This window comes from Dromiciops gliroides, chromosome X (genome assembly GCF_019393635.1).
Source record: "Dromiciops gliroides isolate mDroGli1 chromosome X, mDroGli1.pri, whole genome shotgun sequence".
Classification (NCBI taxonomy): domain Eukaryota; kingdom Metazoa; phylum Chordata; class Mammalia; order Microbiotheria; family Microbiotheriidae; genus Dromiciops; species Dromiciops gliroides.
In genome coordinates this window covers 17194063-17216256 of record NC_057867.1, presented here as the reverse complement: position 1 = coordinate 17216256, position 22194 = coordinate 17194063, and the positions used below count along the sequence as shown (strand labels likewise).

The 22194-nt window shown below is 36.5% G+C and overlaps 1 protein-coding gene across 8 annotated transcripts in view; it reads left to right on the top strand.

Moving 5' to 3' along the window:
• Positions 1 to 1379: 1379 nt before the first annotated feature.
• Positions 1380 to 22194, top strand: part of LOC122734155 (E3 ubiquitin-protein ligase DTX3L-like) — a 52561-nt gene continuing 31746 nt past the window's right edge. For 2 of the 8 annotated variants that reach the window (XR_006354007.1, XR_006354005.1), the window contains exon 1: positions 1387 to 1532. The gene's annotated coding sequence lies outside the window, so the exon portion shown is untranslated. Of the gene's footprint in view, positions 1533 to 22194 lie in introns of all 8 variants that reach the window. The other 6 variants (XR_006354006.1, XR_006354008.1, XR_006354004.1 and 3 more) reach the window with 6 other exon arrangements.

Genomic DNA, 22194 nt, shown 5'->3' with positions numbered 1-22194 from the left:
TCACACAGCTAGTATGTGTCAAGTGTCTGAGGCCGGATTTGAACTCAGGTACTCCTGAATCCAGGGCCGGTGCTTTATCCACTGTGCCACCTAGCTGTCCCTGTTCCATATACTCTTGAGTCCAGTGACACCGGCCTCCTGGCTGTTCCATCACCAAGACACTCTCTCTCTGGCTTTGGGCAGTTTCTCTGACTGCCCTCCCTGCCTGGAATGTTGTTCCTCCTCATCTCTGCTCCTTGTCTCCCTTCAGGCCCCAATTAAAATCCCATGTTTTAGGGAGGTTAGATGTCTCAGTGGATAGAGCACTGGTCCTGAAGTTGGGAGGACCTGAGTTCAAATTTAACCTTAGACACTTACTAGCTGTGTAACCCTGGGCAAGTCACTTAACCCCAATTGCCTCAAACATCTGAGGCCATCTCCAGTCCTTATGTATATCTCGCCACTGGACCCAGATGGCTCTGGAGGAGAGAGTGAGGCTGCTGACTTTGTATAGCCCTCCCTCACTTAAATCCAATTCACTGCAAGTCATGAGATCACAGGAAGCTTTCCCCAAACCTTCTGAATTCTAATGCTTTCCCTAAGTTCACTATTTCCTGTTTATCCTGTAGGTAGCTTGTTTGTACATAGTCCTTTATTTATTATCTCCCACATTAGATTGTGAGCTTCCCGAGGGTAGAAACTGTCTTTTGCCTCTTTTTCTATCCCCACAGTACTTGACACATAATAGGAACTTATTAATATAAATATTTTGTTAATTGACCTTCATCCCTTTTTTCTATTTAAAATAAAAGCCTAGCAATTTGGTTGTGTCCTTTAAAAAGCAATTAATTAGCTGTTTGTTTTGCCCAAATTGTATTAATTTCTTCTTTTATTTTCAGAATCTTTCTTCATGTACAGTTTTTTTTCTATTTGTTTCTTTTCCAGGGTTTTTTTTTTTTTTGGTCTTTCTGTTTTCTCTGTTATTCATGAATGTATTTGGAAAGATGAATTGTAAATAAGGATTGCTATGGTTGAATCCTGAAAATTTCCGTATAGTGTGTCATTTTTATCAGTTTATTCCATGAGATGATCGCTTCTTTTTCTCATTTGTCCTTTGTCCTTGCTATTTTCCAGCTCTTGGCCAGTGCCTGAGAGGTTGTAGGAACTGGCCAAATATTGATTGCCTGGCTGATTCATTCGGTGAAGGCGGCACCCCTCCCCTTCTCCCCCTCCCTTCTCCCCCTCCTTCCCTCCCCTCCCTTCCCCCTTTGCCCCCCTTGCTCCCCCCTCCCTTCTCCCCCCTCCCTGTTCCCCCATCCCAGCACCGCGTCATAGCCTGCTCTCCATTGGCTGGATCAAGGGCCGCCCCCAAAGGTGACATCACAGCTCTCCTCCTTTCTGCGGTTTTTCACCTGGGCTAGAACATTCTGCATTCGGTGAAGAGCGGCTGCCCGAGGCTCCAGCTCCGTCCACCTCCCGCCCCACCCCACCCACCCATCCTCCCGGCGCCCGGGCCCGCTTGATCCCCGGTGGGTGTCCGCTGTGTGTGAGAGGTAAGGCCCCGCGAGGCGACCCTTGTACTCCCTCCCTTCCCTCCCAGACCCCCCAGGGGCGGGTAGGTGTATTTCTCCACCGCGCCCCCCCCCCCCGCAGCCACAGACCTTGGTCCAGGGCCTTTTGGACTTCACCCATGGGTAGATCCGCAGGTGACTGTCGGGAGCGATGACTGTCCTGTGGGAACGCATCCGGTGACCCCTCCCCATTTTCTCCGGCCCCCTTCCTCCCCAGCGCCCCTCCACCGTGCCGTCCTCCCCCCCCCCCCCCCGCCCCTTGGTGGAGTCTGGCCCAGAAGGTGGGGCTGGTGGGTGGGTGGTGGAAAAAGAAAAGCCAGTCTGTGAAATACCTCTTATTTTTGTACCTTTTCGTTTTCAATCATTTAATTCATTCATTCATTCATTTATTAGTATTCTGGAACCAACAAACGCCGATCAAATAAACATTTCCATGTACATCACACAACAGAAAAAGGGGATTATTGTCTATGCACCTGTTGATCTCTTTCATCTATAGCTTAGTTTTTTTTTTAAATACATAATAAATTCAATCTGTATTTTTTTTTAAAGCGGTCAGTGTTTCTTTCTGGCTCTCCTTCGGCTCTGGTCTATTCGGTATATTTTTTTTTAAGATGCCTTAGTAAACTGTCTTTTGTTCGTTCGTTCGTTTGTTTTTACCTATTCCCGCATCTCTGTCTTCTCTACCACACCCCATCGCATTAAAAAAGAAAGAAAGAAAGAAAAAGACAGCCTTTGTAAGAAATAAAATCTCCACCTGTGTCTGAAAATGTGTCTTATTCTGCATCTGTGGGTCCTATTCGTCATAATCAGTCTTCTAGGATCTTAATTGGTCTTTGCATTTATCAGAGTACTGAAGCCTTTCACAAGGGCAGACCCCACCTCCTTTAGGCTCACTGAACTGGATGCAGAGCTAATCTAGCGTTATGAAGCCAGCAATTTATGTACAATCCCCCATCTTAAATACTAAAAATGGACAAAAGGATGGTTCCTATATAGGACATCTTAATTGGACTTGGAAGAGTAATTCTTTCATTTTAAAGTTTTTTTAAATTTATTTTTTACAAGCATTTACTGCCTCCCCGTGCCCCCACCACAAAGACAAGGACAAAATCTTCACAATAATTATGTATATTCTAGCAAAACTGATTCCTGTCTTGTCCACGTCCAAATAGACAGGTGTTATTCTGGATTTTCAATCTGGCAGGAGGTGGGTAGCCTGATTCATATGCAGACCTCTGGACAGCATTATTTAGGGTTCTAAAAGGTTTTAAAGATTTGGGGGGAGTTTTTTTGGTATAATGTTGTTGTCATTATGTAAGTTATTGTAGTTCTGCTCACTTGAATCTGTATCAGATCTTAAGAGTTCTTCCCAGGTTGCTCTGAAACTGCCCATTTCTAATGCACAATAAAATATTATCATGCCGTTTCATTCACAGAACAAAATTTATTTAGCTATTTCACCAGAGGTGGACACCCCCTCAGTTTCCAGTTTTGGGGCTACTTCAAAAAGCACTCCTGTAAATATTTTTGTATGGATGGGTCCTTTTCCTTTTTCTTTGCTCCCTTTGTGGTAAAGCCCAGTGGTGGACACCCCCTCAGTTTCCAGTTTTGGGGCTACTTCAAAAAGCACTCCTGTAAATATTTTTGTATGGATGGGTCCTTTTCCTTTTTCTTTGCTCCCTTTGTGGTATAGACCAGTGGTGGACACCCCCTCAGTTTCCAGTTTTGGGGCTACCTCAAAAAGCACTCCTGTAAATATTTTTGTATGGATGGGTCCTTTTCCTTTTTCTTTGCTCCCTTTGTGGTATAGCCCAGTGGTGGACACCCCCTCAGTTTCCAGTTTGGGGGCTACTTCAAAAAGCACTCCTGTAAATATTTTTGTATGGATGGGTCCTTTTCCTTTTTCTTTGCTCCCTTTGTGGTAAAGCCCAGTGGTGGACACCCCCTCAGTTTCCAGTTTTGGGGCTACCTCAAAAAGCACTCCTGTAAATATTTTTGAATGGATGGGTCCTTCCTTTTTCTTTGCTCCCTTTGTGGTATAGCCCAGTGGTGGTGCAGTTGGCCCACAGTTTGAAGGCACAATTATAAATTGCTTCCCAGGATGTCTGGACCAATTTGCATCTCTATTAGCAATGCTTTCAGTGTGCCTATTTTCCTGCAGCCTCTGCAACTTTTATAATTAATAATCGATAAACATTTATTAAGCATCTTCTATGTGCCAGCCACTGTGCTAAGCACTGAGGATACAAGTTCCAAAAAGAAAGTCCTTGTCTCAAGGAATTTACAATATAGTGGAGGAAGATGAAACACAAAAGAAAGCTGGGAAGTGCCTCTGTGTGTGTGTGTGTGTGTGTGTGTGTGTGTGTGTGTGTTGTTTCAGTTTTTCATTTTTGCCAATCAGTCTGAGGGGTCAGAGGTAAAACCTCAAAGTTGCTTTAATTCACATTTCTCTAATTATTAGTAACTTAAAGCATTTTATTGTATTGATTACTGGGATTTCTTCCTTTGAAGTCTATCCCTACATAGCCTTTGACCATTATTCTATTGTTGAATGAATCTTAGTCTGATAAATTTGAATCAATTCCACATAGATATTTATATGTATGTATATATATCCATATATTGTATTAAATTTTTAATAAAGTTGCTGCAAATCTTTCTGCATTAACCTGTTTCCTTCTGATTTTAATTGCATTAAATTTGTTTGTGCAAAAGCTTTTTTCAATTGTAGATAATCAAAATTGTTCATTTTATTTTCTGTAATTCTCTGTATAGCTTGTTTACTCATAACCTTTTCCCTTATCTATAGATGTGAAAGGCAATTTCCCCCCTTGATCCTAATTTTTTAAATAATAAAAGTATTTTATTATTTTCCAGTTACATGTAAAGATAGTTTTCAACATTTGTTTTCATAAGATTTTTAGTTCCAGATGTTTCTCCTTCCTTACCTTCCAAGACAGCAAGAGATCTGATATAGGTTATACACGTACAATCACATTAAGCATATTTCTGCATTTGTCATGTTGTGATAGAAAAATCAGAACAAAAACAAAAAACTTCAAAAAAGAAAAAAGTAGAAACAGTATGGTTCAATCTACATTCAAAATCCACAATTCTTTTTTCTGGATGTGCAGAACATTTTCCATCCTGAGTCCTTTGTAATTGTCTTGTATCATTGTATTGCTGAGGCTCCTCTAATAATGTATACTCTTAGCCATATTGGATGACACCTCAGACTTTTAAAAAATTCTACATAGTGTGAATAATGTTGCCACATGGACAGGACTGTATTTTTTTTTTTGAGGCAATTGGGGTTAAGTGACTTGCCCAGGGTCACACAGCTAGTAAGGACTGTATTTTAATGGGACAAAATGTATAATGATTATTGAAAGCGGGGGGGGGGGGTACTCACCATTTAGTTCTAAGATTAAAAATTTCAAGATTTCTTTAATGACAGAGGACACTCACCTCAACCTCAGAATCCCATAAATTCTTACTATAATGCCATGCTAATTATAGCATCAGATTAGTGGAAAGAGTGAATCCAGTGCCCTGGTAGAAATTAGATGAAGTGAATATCTCTATTTTACCCTAAGTTTTAAGAATGTTTTTGTTTTAAGAGTGATATAGTCCAATGCAGAAATAGGTTTAATGTGATTGTACTTATATAACCTATATCATATTACTTTATGTCTTGGGGAGGGGGTTGGGAGGAGGGAGAAAAATTTGGAATTGGAAATCTTTTTTTTTTTTTTTAGTGAGGCAATTGGGGTTAAGTGACTTGCCCAGGGTCACACAGCTAGTAAGTGTCAAGTGTCTGAGGCCAGATTTGAACTCAGGTCCTTCTGAATCCAGGGCTGGTGCTTTACCCACTACGCCACCTAGCTGCCCCTGGAATTGGAAATTTTATAAAAACAAATGTTCAAAACTGTCTCTCTATGTAACTAGAAAATAATAAAATACTTTTTATGATTAAAAAAAGAAAGAACTTTCCTAAAAAGCATAGAAGACAGAAACAAGTTGTTACAGAGGAACTAATTAAAAAATACATCCAAACCAAATAAAAAAGGGGGAAAAAGAATGATATGCTTCCCCAAGAATATGAAAAGAATGGGGAAAAGATAGTTGTACCTCCCTCAAAGAGCCAATCTGCCTGATGGATAATTGGTATTATACAGAAATGCTGAATGTTTATCTGGGTTTATTTCATTTATATCATGCTACACTACTGAAGTTGTTCATTGTTTTTTATTAGTTTTTAGCTGATTTCTTAAAAACAATATCCACATAAAGTGTTTTATTCTTTGCCAATATTTATTTCTTCAAAATGTTTTAATGTCTTATTTCTGTGCCTTGAAATTGTAGTAAAATATTGAATAGCAGTGGTAATAATGGAGACCCTTGTTTAACCCCTGATTTTATCAGAAAGGCTTCTAGCTAATTCCCATTAAATATATTTCTTACTCTTAGTTTTCGATATACTTCTTATCATTTTAAGGAAATCTCCAATTATTTCTATGCTTTTAAATTCTTTGAAAACCAGGAATTGGAATTTTATTTTATCAAAATCTTTTTCTACATCTATTGAAATAATAGGTGATTGTTGATGAGTTTTGTTAGTAATATGATCAATTATGTTTATAGTTTTGAACTAGACCTGCATTCCTGGCATAAATGTAGCCTGATCCTAGTATAATATGACTATAGCCTCCTTGCTGGAAAATTTTCTTATAAATAATCTTTATTGAAATTGGTCTATAGTTTTCTTTCTCCTTTTGACTCACTTTATTTCATTACCAAATTTATGTCATAGAAGGGATTTTGTAGAATCCCATCTTTGCCATTTTTTTCCCAAACAGTTTATGCAGTATTGAAATTAATTGTTTAAATGTTTGGAAGAATTTTTTTTGATAAATTAAAAACAATTTTAACATACATTTTTTTTCTTTTTCGGGGGGGGGGGGTAGGGCAATGAGGATTAAGTGACTTGTCCAGGGTCACACAACTAGTAAGCATCAAGTGTCTGAGGCCAAATTTGAAATCAGGTCCTCTTGAATCCAGACCGGTGCTTTATCCACTGTGTCACCTAGCTGCCTCCTTTAACATACATTTTAAATTTTGTGTTCCAAGTACTCCCTCTCCTTCCATCCTTTCCCCTAATTATTGAGAAGTTAAGTGATATGATATCCATTATACATACTTCCATGTTAGTCATATTTAATTTAAAAATTAAATTTAAAAAGCAAAAAAAAAAAGAAAATTTAAAAATGTGTTTCAGTCTGAAATTAGAATTGATCACTTATCTCTCTAGAAATGATTGAGTGATTTCAGGCATTTTTTTATGCTTATTTCTTGATTTGATTTCTTCTGAGTTCTACTTGTTCCTATCACTTGCTGAATGGTTTGTATTTTAATCAGTTTGACTCAGTTTCCTTATCCATAGTTTTAACAGGTAAATTTTTCCTTTCTCCCCTAATTTGTCTAGATCCTTTACCTATTTTGATATTATCTTGGTGTGAAATGTGAGTCTCTGCCTAGTTTTTGCCAAATTGCTTTCCACTTTTCCCAGCATCTTTTTTCATCAGATACTGAGTTTTTGCCTAAAGAGTTTAGATTTTGGGGGTTTCTCAAACACCAGATTATTGTGGTCATTTTCTACTATGCATTTTATACAGCTGATCTAACCCTCTATTTCTTAGCCACTCCTAGATTGTTTTGATGATTACTGTGTTGTAACATAGTGTGAAATCTGGTAATGCTAGGTAACCTTCTTTCACATTGTAAAAAATTGTTTTCTTTGATACTCTTGACTTCTTGCTCTTCCAGATGAATTTTGTTATTATTTTTTTCTACTTCTATAAAATAATTCTTTGGTAGTTTTATTGGTATGGTACTGAATAACTAAATGTAGATAAAATTGCCATTTTTATTATATTGGCTTAGCCTATCCATGAGCAATTAATATTTCTCCAGTTATTAAGAGCTATCTTTACTTATGTGACAGGTGCTTTTTAATTGTGTTCATATAGTACCTGGGTTTGTCTTGCAGATAAACTCCCAAGCATTTTCTTTTTTTTTCTTTTTTTTTTTTTTTTTTGTGGGGCAATGGGGTTAAGTGACTTGCCCAGGGTCACACAGTCAAGTGTCTAAGGCCGGATTTGAACTCAGGCCCTCCTGAATCCAGGGCCGGTGCTTTATCCACTGCACCACCTACCTGCCCCAAGCATTTTCTATTGAATTGTTATTTTAAATGGAAGTTCTCTTTCTAGCTCTTCCTGCCAATTTGGGGGGTATAAAATATTGAAATGCTGATGATTTAAGTGGATTTGTTTTATATTCTAAAATCTTGTTAGAAATGTTCATAGTAGGGGCAGCTAGATGGCGCAGTGGTTAAAGTGCTGGCCCTGGATTCAGGAGTACCTGAGTTCAAATCCAGCCTCAGACACTTGACACTTACTAGCTGTGTGACCCTGGGCAAGTCACTTAACCCCCATTGCCCCACAAAAAAAAAAAAAGAAAAAGAAAAAAGAAATGTTCATAGTTTCAACTAGTTTTTGAGTTGAATCTCTAGGGTTCTGTAAGTATACCATCATGTCTTGTACAGAGAATGATGGTTTTGTTTTCTCATTGCCTACTTCTTGTCTTATTGAATTTCTAGTACAATACTGAATAATATTGATGATAATTGATATCCTTGCTTGACCCTTGAACTTATTGGGAAAGGTTCCACTTCTTCCCTATTAGAGATAATCCTTGTTCTAAGTTTTGGATAAATAATTCATTTTAAGAAAGACTCCAGGGGGTAGCTAGGTGGCGTAGTGGATAAAGCACTGGCCCTGGATTCAGGAGGACCTGAGTTCAAATCCAATCAGGCACTTGACACTAGCTGCGTGACCCTGGGCAAGTCACTTAACCCTCATTTAAAAAAAAAAGACTCCATTTATTTCTATACTTTCTAGTGTTTTAAAATAAGAATGCATGTTGTATTTTATGAAAAGCCTTTTCTGTACCTATTGATATAATCATATGATTTTTTTTTGTTATTGATAAGGTCAATTATGCTTATAGTTTTCAATATTGAATGAGCTATACATTCCATGTATAAATAATACCTCATCTTAATGTAAGATCTTTGTGATATATTATTGTAATCTCCTTGCTAACATTTTGTTTAAAAGTTTTTACATCAGTATTCATTAGGTAAAATAGTCTATAGTTTTCTTTCTCTACTTTTGTTCTCCCAGGTTTAGGTATCAATATAACTGTTATAAAAGGAATTTGGTAGGACTCCTTTATCTATTTGGTCAAAAGACACTTGCAAATTCACTTGTAAATCCATCTGATCCTAGAGATTTTTTTAGGGAGCTAATTTGTTCCTTGTTCAATTTCTTTTTTTATGATATAGTTATTCAATGATTCAATTTACTCTTCTGTTAATCTGAGAAATTTATATTTTTGTAAATTTTCTTCCATTTCACATAGATTGTCAGTTTTATTGGCACATAATTGGACAAAATAACTCCTTATATTTGCTTTAATTTTATCTTCATTGGTGGTGCATTCACCTTTATCATTTTTGATACTAGTAATTTGGTTTTCTTTTCTTTTTAACCAAATTAATCTCTCCTTTGATTTTTTTTTTTTTGCTTTTTTGGGGTGTTTATTTGGACATGGTTTTGTTTTTGTTTGTTTTTTAGTTGCATGCACAATTCATTGATCTCTTTCTTGTTCACTGATGTAAGTGGTTAGAGATATAAAATTTCCCCCAGCACTGCTTTGGTTGTATCTTACAGATTTTGGTATGTTGTCTGATTATTGTCATTATCTCCCCCCTCCCCAATCCCACACCACCACTTTGCAAGGTATTTATTGGGCCAGAGAAAGCATCTCTTCAGAAATGGTGATATTGATGTAAAGGAAAGGAAAAAAAGAAGAAAATAATGAGCACAACGGATCAATATATTGAAAAAGTTTGAAAATATGTACTGTTTGCCACACCAGTGGACCTCTCCACTCTGCTAAGGGTTTTGCTATAAGCCAAGTCTAATACCTCTTCTTTCAACACATTTGTTGTTTTTAATTTGGTAATGTATGTAGATATTTTATATATGTATATATATGCAATATATTTTTAATTTTGTAGTATATATTATACATTTATATGTATGTGTGTATATCTGTATATACAAACTCACATATGTATTAAATATGTAATTTTTGTATGTGTAGTTGCTCTTTTCATTTACATTGTTGAAATCTTTGTATGTATTGCCTTCTTGGCTCTCCTTGCTGAACTGCATCAGTTCATATAGATATTTTCATAATTCTTTTTATCCATGTTCATCCTTTCTTATATTACAGTAGTATTCCACTATATTCATGCACCACAATTTATTTAGCCATTCTCTAGGTGTCTAAAAATGACTCATGTACGGTATATTTTTCAGAACTTATTTCAATAAAACTAATTTTCAGAATTTTCATCCAGGTATTTTTTCACTGGCATGTTTATCATGATCTATGTGCCTCAATAATGTTGGCATAACATTGGCTGAACAATCAGTTTAAGTCTGGTTCCATTATGTGCACCTGGTCTTGGCAGGAGGTAAGACATTTTGTAAGACTACTTACTAAAACTATGCTATGTTACAATTAAACCTAGGACAGTGCTCTGTTAGAATTTAACCCTCATTTACTCTTGCAATCTTTATTTTGATGCCATTTTATATTATCACCCACTTAGATAATTAAGTTCTTTTAAAGAACCATCCTGAGTTATGATTGTATATGATGTATTCTCCTATGTAATCAATATGTGCAGAGCAGCACAATAACTAACAAAACTAATAATATTATGATAGGATGAATTAGAAACTTCAGAACAATATTAGCTTTCAGGAAATATCTCAAAATAAACCTTTCATTAACTTCCCAGTGTATTTCAGATGCTGAATAATATTAAGGCTTTAGGTAAGCGTTTGTGTGCAACATTCAGTTAATGTCTATTTAAAGCACAGGTTTCTCAATCTGCTGTCTTCTGTTTATCTTTTTCCTTCATAATAGCTAACATTATAATAATAGGTAACAGCTATATTGCACTATTATATGCCAAATATGAGGGAGGCAGGGAGGGAGAAAAGGAATGAGGGACAGGGAGAGAGATGGAGAGATTGGGAAAAGGAAAGAAGGAGAAAGAAAAAGAGACAGATTGGGAGGAAAGACAGAGAGAAAAAACAGGCAGTGAGAGGGAAATGCAGAAGGATGTAGAGGAAGGGGATGTTGATAGAAAGGGGAGACAAGAAGGGAAGAGTGAGAAAGATGGAGCTGGAGGGAGAACGATAGAGACTTAAAGATGAAGAGCAAAAGGTAGAGGAGAGAGAAACAGAGAAAAGTGGGGGGAAATGATTGAGAGAGGAGAGAGAGAAAAAAGATAGATGGGTAGAAAAGGATAGAGAGTATTTAGAGGAAGGAGGAAGAAGAAGAGAGAGACTGGGGAGAAAGTGATTGATAAAATGGTAAAGAGTAAGAGAGAAACAGAAAGATTAAAATGGAGGGATAAAGAAAGAAGAAGAGAAACAGTGAAGTATGGACAGGGAATAAGATACAAAGGGGGGAGAGAGAGAAGAAGAAGAAGAAGAAGATAGGAAAACAGAAAGAAGAGGAGATGTCAGGGGAGGAGAGAACCAGAGAAATAGAAGAGAAAAACAGATGTGGAATGAGAGAGAGCTAGAGACAGATATTAAAAAGGATGGAGGGAAAGAGAGTGACAAAGAATGAGTGATACAGAGAAAATGAGAGAAAGGAGGTAGAGAGGGATGTAATGAGGGAGAGATAAAGAAGGTAAGAAAGAGAAAATTATGGAGAGAAATAGATATGGAAAGAGAATGAGACAGGGAGAGGAGGAGAGAAATGAAAGAGAAGAATGGTGAAGAAGAGATAGGAGTAATTAGAAATAGAGCAAGGATGGAGAGGGAATGGAAAGAAGGAGTGGAGAAGGAGGGAGAGAGGGTCAGAGGGAAAGAGTGGGGGAGAGATAGGGAAAAAAAAGAGATAAGAGAACAAGATGGATATGGAGAAAGGACAAAAGAGAGACAGAAAAAGATTGATGGAGAGACAGAGAATGATAGATAAATTACACAAAAAGATGGGACTGAAGGAGAGAATGAGACAGAATGTGAAAGAGAGAAGGATGGAGAGGGGGAAAGAGACAAAGAAAAAGGCAGAGAGATAATTGAGAAGGATAGAGGGTGACAGCATAAAAGAGATAGAAAGAAAAATATAGAGAGAAGAAGAGAGAGTGAGAGATCCAAAGGCAGAGAGAATAAGCTAGAGAAAATAGGAAAATAGAATAGAGAGAAAAGGTGGAGAGAGGGAGATAAAATGAGAGAGAGGGGAGATAGGAGAAAAAATGATGGAGAAATAATGATGGAGGAGGAAGGGAGGAAGAGACAGAAAGAAAAGAGAGATGAAAATAATGATCCAGCGAGAGCAGCAGGGAGGGAAACTGATAGGGAATGAGAAAGGGAAAGGGGAGAGAGAGAGAGACAGTGACAGAGACATTGATCCAGAGATAGAGAAAACATGAGATTGGGGGCAGGGGGACAGACAGAGAAAGATAGAGAGAGAGGGAATTGGAAAGATTGGGATTAAGCAAAAGAGAAAGTGATGAAGAGACTGGGCAAGAAACACAGGAGCGAGAGAAGGTTGGAGAAGGAGACAGGAAGAGAGGAGACAATAAACATGGAGGAGGGAAAGACATAAAGAGAGGGAGATGGAGAGATAGGAAGAAAAGGATACTGGGAAAGATCTAGGAGGAGAGAGAAAAAACAAATTTTTCAATTATGAAAAGCTCACTAAAGATTTTTTTTTAATGCAAGTAGACAGATTCATTTTTCTTTTTTTATCTTAATAATATTTTTTCATTTACATGCAAATGTAGTTTTCAACATTCATTTTTGCAAGATTTTTGAGTTCCAAATTTTTCTCCTGCCCTCCTTTCCCTACCCCCTCCCCAAGATAGCAAGCAATCCAATATAGGTCATGTCAAACACATTTCCACATTATTCATGTTGTGAAAGAAGAATCAGACAAATGGGAAAAACCATGAGAAAGAAAAAACAAAAACTAAAAAAAGTGAACATATTATGCTTTGATCTGCATTTAGACTCCATAGTTCTTTTTTTTTAGTATTTTATTTAACATTTTGTTTTTTCCCAATTATATGTAAAAACAATTTAACTTCCATTTTTAAAACCTTGTGTTCCAAATTCACTCCCTTCTTCCCCACCTCCACTTTGAGAAGGCAAGCAATTCAATATTTTATATATGTGTAGTCAGGCAAAACATTTCATATTAGTCATGTGAAAGAAAGACAAAAAGAAAACCCAAGAAAAATAAAGTTAAAAAAATTATGCTTCAATCTGTAGTCAAATATTATCAACTCTTTTTCTGGGGATAGATAGCATTTTTCATCACAAGGCCATCAGAGTTGTCTTGGATCATTGTATTACTGAGAATGTCTAAGTCATTCACAACTGATTCTCTTACAAAATTGCTGTTACTTTATACACAATACATTTCACTTTGTATCAGCTCATATAAGTCTTTCCAGGTTTTTTGAGAGCATTTTGCTCATCATTTCTTATAGCACAATAATATTCCATCATAATCACATACTACAATTTGTTCAGCCATCCTCAGTTGATGGGCATCCCCTAAATTTTGAATTCTTTGCCACCAGAAAAGAGTTGCTATAAATATTTTTTTACATATAGAGCCTTTCCCCTTTTTTATCTCTTTTTGGACACAGACCTAGTAGTTGTATTACTAAGTCAAAGAGTATGTATGGTTTTATAGCCCTAGAGACATAGTTCCAAATTGCTCTACAGAATGGTTGATGAGGTACTACCCTAGAATTATTTTAACTTGCATCTTTCCAATCAATAGTGAGTTAAAGCATTTTTTTAATATGGCTATAGATATGTTTGATTATTTCATCTGAAAACTTTATGTTTTTAGTTCATTTATCAGTTGGGGAATGGCTCTTGTTTTAATAACTTTGATTCAGTTCTCTATATATTTGAGAAATGAGACCTTTGTCAGACAAACTTGCTTCAAATTTTTTTCAGTTACTATTGCTAACTGTATTTCTCTCCATCCCATTCCCTCCCAATACTGCTTATTCTATTCTCTATTTCCTTTCACCATGTCCCTCCTCCAAAGTGTTTTCCTTCTGACTACCCTATCTTCCCTCATTTTTATCACACACACCCCATCCCCTTCCCCTCCTACTTTCCTGCAGGGTAAGATAGATTTCTATATGCAATTGAGTGTAATGCTATTCCTTCTTTGAGCAACTTCTGATGAGAGTAAGGTTCACTCACTCCCCCTCACCTCTCCCATCTCCTCCACTATATAAGCTTTTTCTTGCTTCTTTTTTTGTTTGTTTTGTGGGGCAGTGAGGGTTAAGTGACTTGGCCAGGGTCACACAGCTAGTAAGTTTCAAGTGTCTGAGGCTGGATTTGAACTCAAGTCCTCCTGAATCCAGGGCCAGTGCTTAATCTACCATTCCACCTAGATGCCCCCTCTTGCTTCTTTCATGTGAAATAATTTACCCCATTCTACTCCTCTCTTCTCCTTTCTCTGAGTGCATTCTTCTCTCACCCCTTAATTTTATTTTTTAAGGATATCGTTTCATCATATTCAACTCAAAGTTGTTTACTGTGTGTGTGTGTGTGTGTGTGTGTGTGTGTGTGTGTGTGTTCCTTCTAACTTCCCTAATGATAAAGTTCTTCCTATATAGGAATGCAAACAGTTTAACCTTTTTAAACTTCCTCATGATTTCTCTTTCCTGTTTATATTTTTATGCTTCTCTTGAGTCTTGTATTTCAAAGTCAAATTTTCTATTCAACTCAGGTTTTTTCATCAAGAATGCTTAAAATCCCTCTCTTTCATTGAATGCCCATATTTTTCCCCTGAAGGATTATACTGTTTTTCTGGGTAGTTGATTTTTTTGTTGTAATCCCTGTTCCTTTACCCTCTGGAATATCATGTTCCAAGCCCCCTGATCCTTTAATGTAGAAGCTGCTAAATCTTGTGTTATCCTGACTGTGACTCCGCAATATTTGAATTGTTTCTTTCTGGCTACTTATAATATTTTCTTCTTGACCTGGGAGCTTAGGAATTTGTCTATAATATTTCTGGGAGATTTCATTTTGGGGTCTCTTTCAGGATGTGATCAGTGGATTCTTTCAATTTCTATTTTACTTTCTGTTTCTAGAATAAAAGGGCAATTTTCCTTGACAGTTTCTTGGAAGAGAATATCTAGGTTCTTTTTCTAATAATGGCTTTCAGATATTCCAATAATTTTCAAATTATCTCTCCTAGATCTAACTTCCAGGTCAATTGTTTTTTTCCAATGAGATATTTCACATGGTCTTCTATTTTTTCATTTTTTTTATTTTGTTTTATTGTTTCTTGATTTCTAATATGAATATAGATAGTTTTGATTTCTTCATCTGGAAACTGCCTGTCCATATCCTTTGATTATAAATCATTTGGGGAATGACATGTATTCTTGTAAATTTCAGTTTGAGAAATGAGGCCTTTATCAGAAACACAGGCTCTAAAAATTGTTTACCAGCTTTCTTCTTTCCTTCTAATCTTGGTTTCATTGGTTTTGTTTGTGCAAAAACTTCTTAATGTAATAAAAATTATCCATTTTGCATTTCATAATGTCCTCTATCTCTTCTTTGGTCATAAATTCTCCCCTTCTTTATAGATCTGGCAGGTAAACTATTCCTTGCTCTCCTAATTTGCTTATGGTATCACCCTTTATGTTTAAATCATGTACCCATTTTGACCTTATCTTGGTATACTGTGTGAGATGTTCATCTCTGCTTAGTTTTACCATACTATTTTCCAATTTTCCCAGCAGTTTTTGTCACATGGTAAATTCTTTTCCCAGAAGCTGGAGTCTTTGGGTTTATTTAACAGTAGGTTACCGTAGTCATTTACTAGTGTGTCTTATGTGCCTAACCTATTCCACTTATCTATGACTTTTTTAAGCCAATACCAAATAGTTTTGATGGTTGCCACTTCAGTTTTAGATCTGGTATGGCTGGTCCACCTTCATTTCCTTTTTTCTTTTTTCATTAATCCCCTTAATATTCTTGACCTTTTATTTTCCAGATGAATTTTATTATTGTTTCTAGCTCTATAAAATAATTTTTGGTAGTTTGATTGGTATGGCACTGAATAAGTAAATTAATTTTGGTAGAATTGTCATTTATATTATATTAGCTTGGCCCACCCATCAGCAATTGATATTTTTCCAATTGTTTAAATCTGATTTTATTCATTAGAAAAGTGCTTTTTAATTGTGTTCATATTATTCCTGGGTTTTCTCGGCAGGTAGACTCCCAAGTATTTTATATTATTTCTAGTTATTTTAAATGGAATTTCTTTTTCAATCTTTTGCTGCTGGGATTTGTTGGTTTAATTTAGATATACTGATTATTTTATTTTATATCCTGCAAGTTTTCTAAAGTTGTTAATTGTTTCAAGTAGTTTTTTTAGTTGATTCCCTAGGATTCTCTAAGTATACCATCATATCACCTGCAGAGTGATAGTTTTGTTTTCCTCATTGCCTATTGTAATTCTTTCAATTTCTTTTTCTGCTCTTATTCCTAATGCTAACTTTTCTAGTACAATATTGAATAATCCTGGTATTAATGGGCATCCTTCTTTCCACCCTCATCTTATTTGGAATGCTTCTAACATCCCCATTACATATAATATTGCTGATGGATTTAGATAGACACTGCTTATCATTTTAAGAAAAACTCCACTTATTCTTCTGCTCTCTAGTGTTTTTAATAGGAATTGTGGCTGTATTTTCAAAAAAGCTTTCTTTGCATCTATTGAAATAATTTGGTCAATTATGTTGACCAAATTATTTTCCTAATATTGAGCCAGCCCTGTATTCCTAGTATAAGTCCCCATCTGGTCATAGTGTTTTCTTGTGGCAATAAATTGATCTAATCTCTTTGCCAATATTTTATTCAAAATGTTTACATCAATATTCAATAGGGAAATTGGTCTATAATTTTCTTTGTTTTGGCTCTTCCTGGCTTAGATATCAATACCATATATGTGTCATAAAAGGAATTTGGTAGAACTTCTTTTTTGCCTATGTTTCCAGATAGTTTATATAGTATTGAAATTAATAGTTCTTTAAATTATTGGTAGAATTGACCTCTAAACCAATCTGGCCCTGGAGATTTTTTTTACTTAGGGAATTCGTTGATGGCTTATTTAATTTCTTTTTCTTAAATGGGTGTTTTTATATATTTTGTTTCCTTTTCTGCTAATCTGGGCAATTTATATTTTTGTAAGTATTCATCCATTTCATTTAGATTGTTGCATTTATTTGCATATAGTTGGGCAAAATAGCTACTCATTATTGCTCTAATTTCCTCTTCACTAGTAGTTCATTCATCAATTTCATTTTTCATACTAGTAATTTGGTTTTCTTCTTTCTTTTTTAAAATCAAATTAACCAAAGCTTTATCTATTTTTCATAAAAAATAGCTTTTGGTTTTATTTATTAATCCAATAGTTTTTTTTTTACTTTTAATTACATTAATCTCTCCTTTGATTTTCAGAATTTCTAATTAGATATTTAATTGAGGATTTAAATTTTTTTCCTAGCTTTTTTTACTTGCATGCCCAAGTCATTGATCTTCTCTTTCTGTATTGTATTCATGTAGGCATTTAGAGATATAAAATTTCCCCTAAGAACTGCTTTGGCTACAACCCATAAGTTTTGGTATGTTGTTTCTTGTCATTCTTTCAATGAAATTGTTGATTGTTTTTATGATTTGTTGTTTGACCCACTCATTTTAGGATGAGATTATTTATTTTCCAATTAATTTTTGCTCTATCTCTTCATGGCTCCTTATTACACATAATTTGTATTGCATCATGATCTGAAAAGGATGCACTTACTATTTCTCCCTTTCTGCATTTGCCTGTGAGGTTTTTATGCCCTAATACATGGTCCATTTTTGCATAGGTACCATGTATCACTGAGAAAAAGGTATATACATTTCTTCATTCAATTTTCTCTGGAGGTCTATCATATCTAACTTTTCTAAAAATTCTATTCACCTCCAAAAATTCTTTCTTATTTTTTGGTTAGTTTTATCTAGTTTTGAGAGGGGGAGATTGAGGTCCCCTACTAGTATAGTTTTGCTATCTATTTCTTCCCATAACTCACTTAACTTGTTCACTAAGAATTTGGATGCTATACCACTTGGTGCATATATGTTTAGTATTGATATTACTTCATTGTCTGTGGTACCTTTTAGGAAAATGTTTCCTTCCTTATCAAAAAGATAATATTTTGCTTTTGCTTTGTCTGAAATAAGAATTGCTACTCCTGTGTCTGTTTTTGTTTTTGTTTTTTTTACTATAGCTGAAGTATCATATGTTCTGCTCCAGGCTCTTTCCTTTATTCTGCATATATCAATCTGCTTCATATGTGTTCCTTGTAAACAACATGTTGTAGGATTCTGGTTTTTAATCCACCACTTCTGTTTTGTGGGACAGTTCATCCCATTCACATTCACAGTTATGATTACTATGTATTTCCCTCCATCCTATTTTCCTCCTTATTTATTCTTTTCTCCTTTCACCCTGTTTTCACCAGTGTCTTGCGCCTTACCATTTCTTTCAATCTATCCTCTGTTCTATAAGCTTCCCTTCCTTTTCTTCTTTCCCCTCCTACTTCTGCACTCCTTTCTATCAGTGCCCCCCTTTTTTGTCCCCTTTCCTCTTCTACTTCCCTATGGAATAAGATAAATTTCTATACCCAGGTGAGTATACCCTCTTTGATTTATATCCAATGAGAGTAAGGTTCAAACAAGGCTCACTGCCTTCCTTCTTTCCTGGTAGTGTAATAGGGTTTTTTGTGCCACTTCATGTCATGTAATTTAACCCCTTCTGCCTCCCCTTTCATGTTTTCCTAGTACAATCCTTTTTTATTCACCCCTTAATTACTTTTATGTCATCACATCAAAGTCAACTTATACCCACAGACTCTGGTTATGTATACTCTTCTATCTGCCCCAATAGAGATATAATTCTCAAGAATTACAAGTATCTTCTCATTTATGGATGTAAACAGTTTAATCTTATTAAATAAAATGCTTTTTTTCCTGTTTAGCTTTTGATGCTTCTCTTGAGTCATGTATTTGAAAGTCAAATTTTCTGTTCAGCTCTGTTCTTTCCATCAGGAAAGTTTGAAAGTCCCCTATTTCATGAAATGTCCATCTTTACCTCAAAAAAGTATGCTCAGTTTTGTTGGGTGGTTGATTATTGGTTGCAATACAAACTTCTTTACCTTCCAGATATCATATTCAAAGCCTTTTAATGTTGAAGCTGCCAGGTCTTGTGTAATCCTTACTATAAGTCCTTAATATTTAAATTCTTTCTGGCTGCTTGCAATATTTTCTCCTTCACCTAATAATTGGCTACAATATTCCTTAGAGTTTTCATTTGGGGATCTCTTTCAGGAGGTCACTATTTCAGTGATTATTTTCTTGTCAGGTTCTAGTATATCTGGGCAGTTCTTGATAATTTCTTCAAATATATTGTTCAGACTTTTTTTTTTCCAGATCATGGCTTTCAGGTAGTCTATTAATTCTTAAATTATCTCTCCTAGATCTATTTTCCCGGTCAGTTGCTTTTCCAATGAGGTTTTTTTTTCATATTTCTCCTATTTTTATTCATTCATTTATTTATTTATTTTTATTTCTTCTATTTTTCATTCTTTTGATTGTTCCACTGAATCCTCATGTCGCATAGAATCATTAGCTTCCACCTGCTCAATTATTATTTTTAAGGAATTATTTTCATCACTTAGCTTTTGCATCTTTTCCATTTGGCCAATTCTGTTTTTTAAGGAGTTGTATTCTTCATTGTATTTTTTTTTTAAGAAATTAATTTCTTCAGTCAATTTTTATTCTTCCTTAAGCTGTTGACTCTCTCTTGTATAACTCTCAATTCTTTCCCCAATTATTCCTCTACCTCTTTGATTTTTTAAATCCTTCTTCAGCTCTTCTAAGGAGTCTTTTTGATATTGAGACCAGTCCATCTTCCCCTTTGAGACTTTACATGTAGGCATTTTGACAATGTTGTCTTCTTCTGAGTTTGTATTTTGGTGTTCCCCGTCATCATAGTAGCTTCCTATGATCTGCATTCTTTTCTGTTTCTTACTTACTATTCAGCCTATTTTGTGGCTTTTAAAGTTGAGCTTTGCTCCTGGGGCATGGGGGGTGGGGGTGGGGGGGTGGGGGGGTATCGTCCTAAGTTTCTTGTACTGGGAGCAGGGACCTGATTACTGGATTTCTGCTCTTGGGCCTCAGGGGTTCCCAGCTTGTTCACTGCTCTAGGGTGGCCTGGCCTAGTCATGCCTGTTGTGTGTGTGTGTTGGGAGGGTGTTCCCTGGCTGGCATCTGTCTCTTGCATTGGGGGTAGGGGCCTCACAGTTGGACTACTGTGGCACTAGGCTGCTGACCTAGAACCAATGGGCCTTGGCTGCTGATCTGTGCTGTGGACAAGAGTTTTATGCTGGCTTGCCTGGACATACTATCTGCACTTGATGTAGGAGGTAAAAAAAAGGGGTTAATAGAAAAATCTAAGACCCAAGCTTTAATTCAGATATTAGCTCCAAAATGGAGTTAGACCCCAGTTAATGGATAACTTACAAGTCAGGATTCTAGGTTCTCTTATCTACAGAAATCAGTACCCATAAAGGACCATAAAGGGTCAGGTCATATAACAATAAGACACAAGATGAGGGTATAGAAATTCTAATGAAAAATGTGAAACTAGTCATGGGAAACAGAAAGTGACATATGCAGAAAAGGCCAAATTTATCCCCAGATTCACCTTATGACGTGTAAACCCCCAAAACACACCTCCACTGAAAAAAGTACCCACCTTGGGGGTTGGCTTAGGACCCCAGGAACTCCAAATAAGGATAAGCCCTCCCTTGTACCTCCCTACAGTGAAGATTATTATAATGAGATTGATAATCAATTTATCCATACCATAAATATAACTGTCTTTCCTTTCCTTGTTGGAGAGATACCTTTCCATTATTCTGGTTCTCTCCCTGTGGTCACTCACAGTATTGCAACAAAACTTGGGAAACTGAGTCACTGAGTCTTGTAATTCTTTTGGGATGACTCACAATCAGTTTGACCCTAAATTCCATGTCACATCACCATGAGCTGTGATCCCCTTTTACTCAAGTGAGATAGACCTTTCCTGAAGTCCTTTAAAGTTATTTTAAGCTGGAAGATTGTTACACTTCATCTTTTTATAGGTGCTGTCATGGGGCACATCAAAGAATCTTTTCCTTGAGAAACTAAACCAGAGGACAGATAGGCCTAGAGAGATAAGCAGAACCAGATGGGACTGAGCTAGCTTTGGAACCTCCACCCTTCATTCTGGTCTCCCTTACCCCTGGGAAGATATTTGGGTGTGGCTGCTGCCTGTGTGTCCTGAAGAGAGATGGCTTGAGAGATCCATAGCCATCCCTCACTCAATTCCTCCAGTCACCACCAGTGGGGTGGTCACCATCAGTCCTCTATAAAAGTACCTGCCATCCTCCTGCTCGAGGAGATTGGTACCTCAGAGCCACATGCTTTGTTCCATTACCTCTCTCCCCATGAGAAGTCCAAGGATTTCTTTCGTGGTTTCCCTTCCCTTCCCTTCCTCAGCCCCAAAATAAACTATCTTATTCTAACTGCTTTTGTGTGCAAGAGGGTGTAATTCTTTAAAGGGGAATTCCTAAGGACCCCTACCCCTAACCCAAATTCCATACCCCATTTTCCCCACATTGGGCGCCAAAATGTCATGGGGGAGGGGTGGCTGTAGATCTCTCAAGCCATCTCCTCAGGACACAAAGGAAGCAGGCATACCCAAAGTTATCTCCCCAGGGGTAAGGGAGATCAGAATGAAGGGTGGAGGTCCCGAAGCTAGCTCAGTCTGATCTGGTTCTGCTTATCTCTCTAGGCGTATCTGTCCTTTGGTTTAGTTTCTCAAGGAGAAGATTCTTTGATGTGCCCCATGACAGTGCTTTAGTTCCAGAATCCATTTAGAGGTTTGATTTAAAGGTGTTTCTGAGGGAAACTAGGAAGAGCTCAGGTAACCTCCTGGCTTTTCTCAGCCATCTTAGCTCCTCCTCCAGTATTTATTTTAATATGTGGGAAAATTAATTACTATAGCAATCATTTGGGGGTAATCATATATTAATTGATCAATATTATACCAGTAAAGGACTGACCATGTGTCTCCCTAATTTTTTATGATCTCAGACCACATGATGGTGGAGGCAGGGAGAGAGATTCAGCATGCCAATTAATAGAAGTAGCAGAAAATCCCCCAAGAGACCCCAGAAGACCCAGAAGCTCCTGCATGTTGTCTTCCAAGGGTTTTAATCCTTTTTTCATCGAGGCAGGTCATTATACATCAATCAACTCTAACTGGTTAGCATTATTTAAATCTATTGGTTGACATGACTTGGAAGGTGGTCTGTATTATAATGAACTATAGAGATGACATCAGGTCC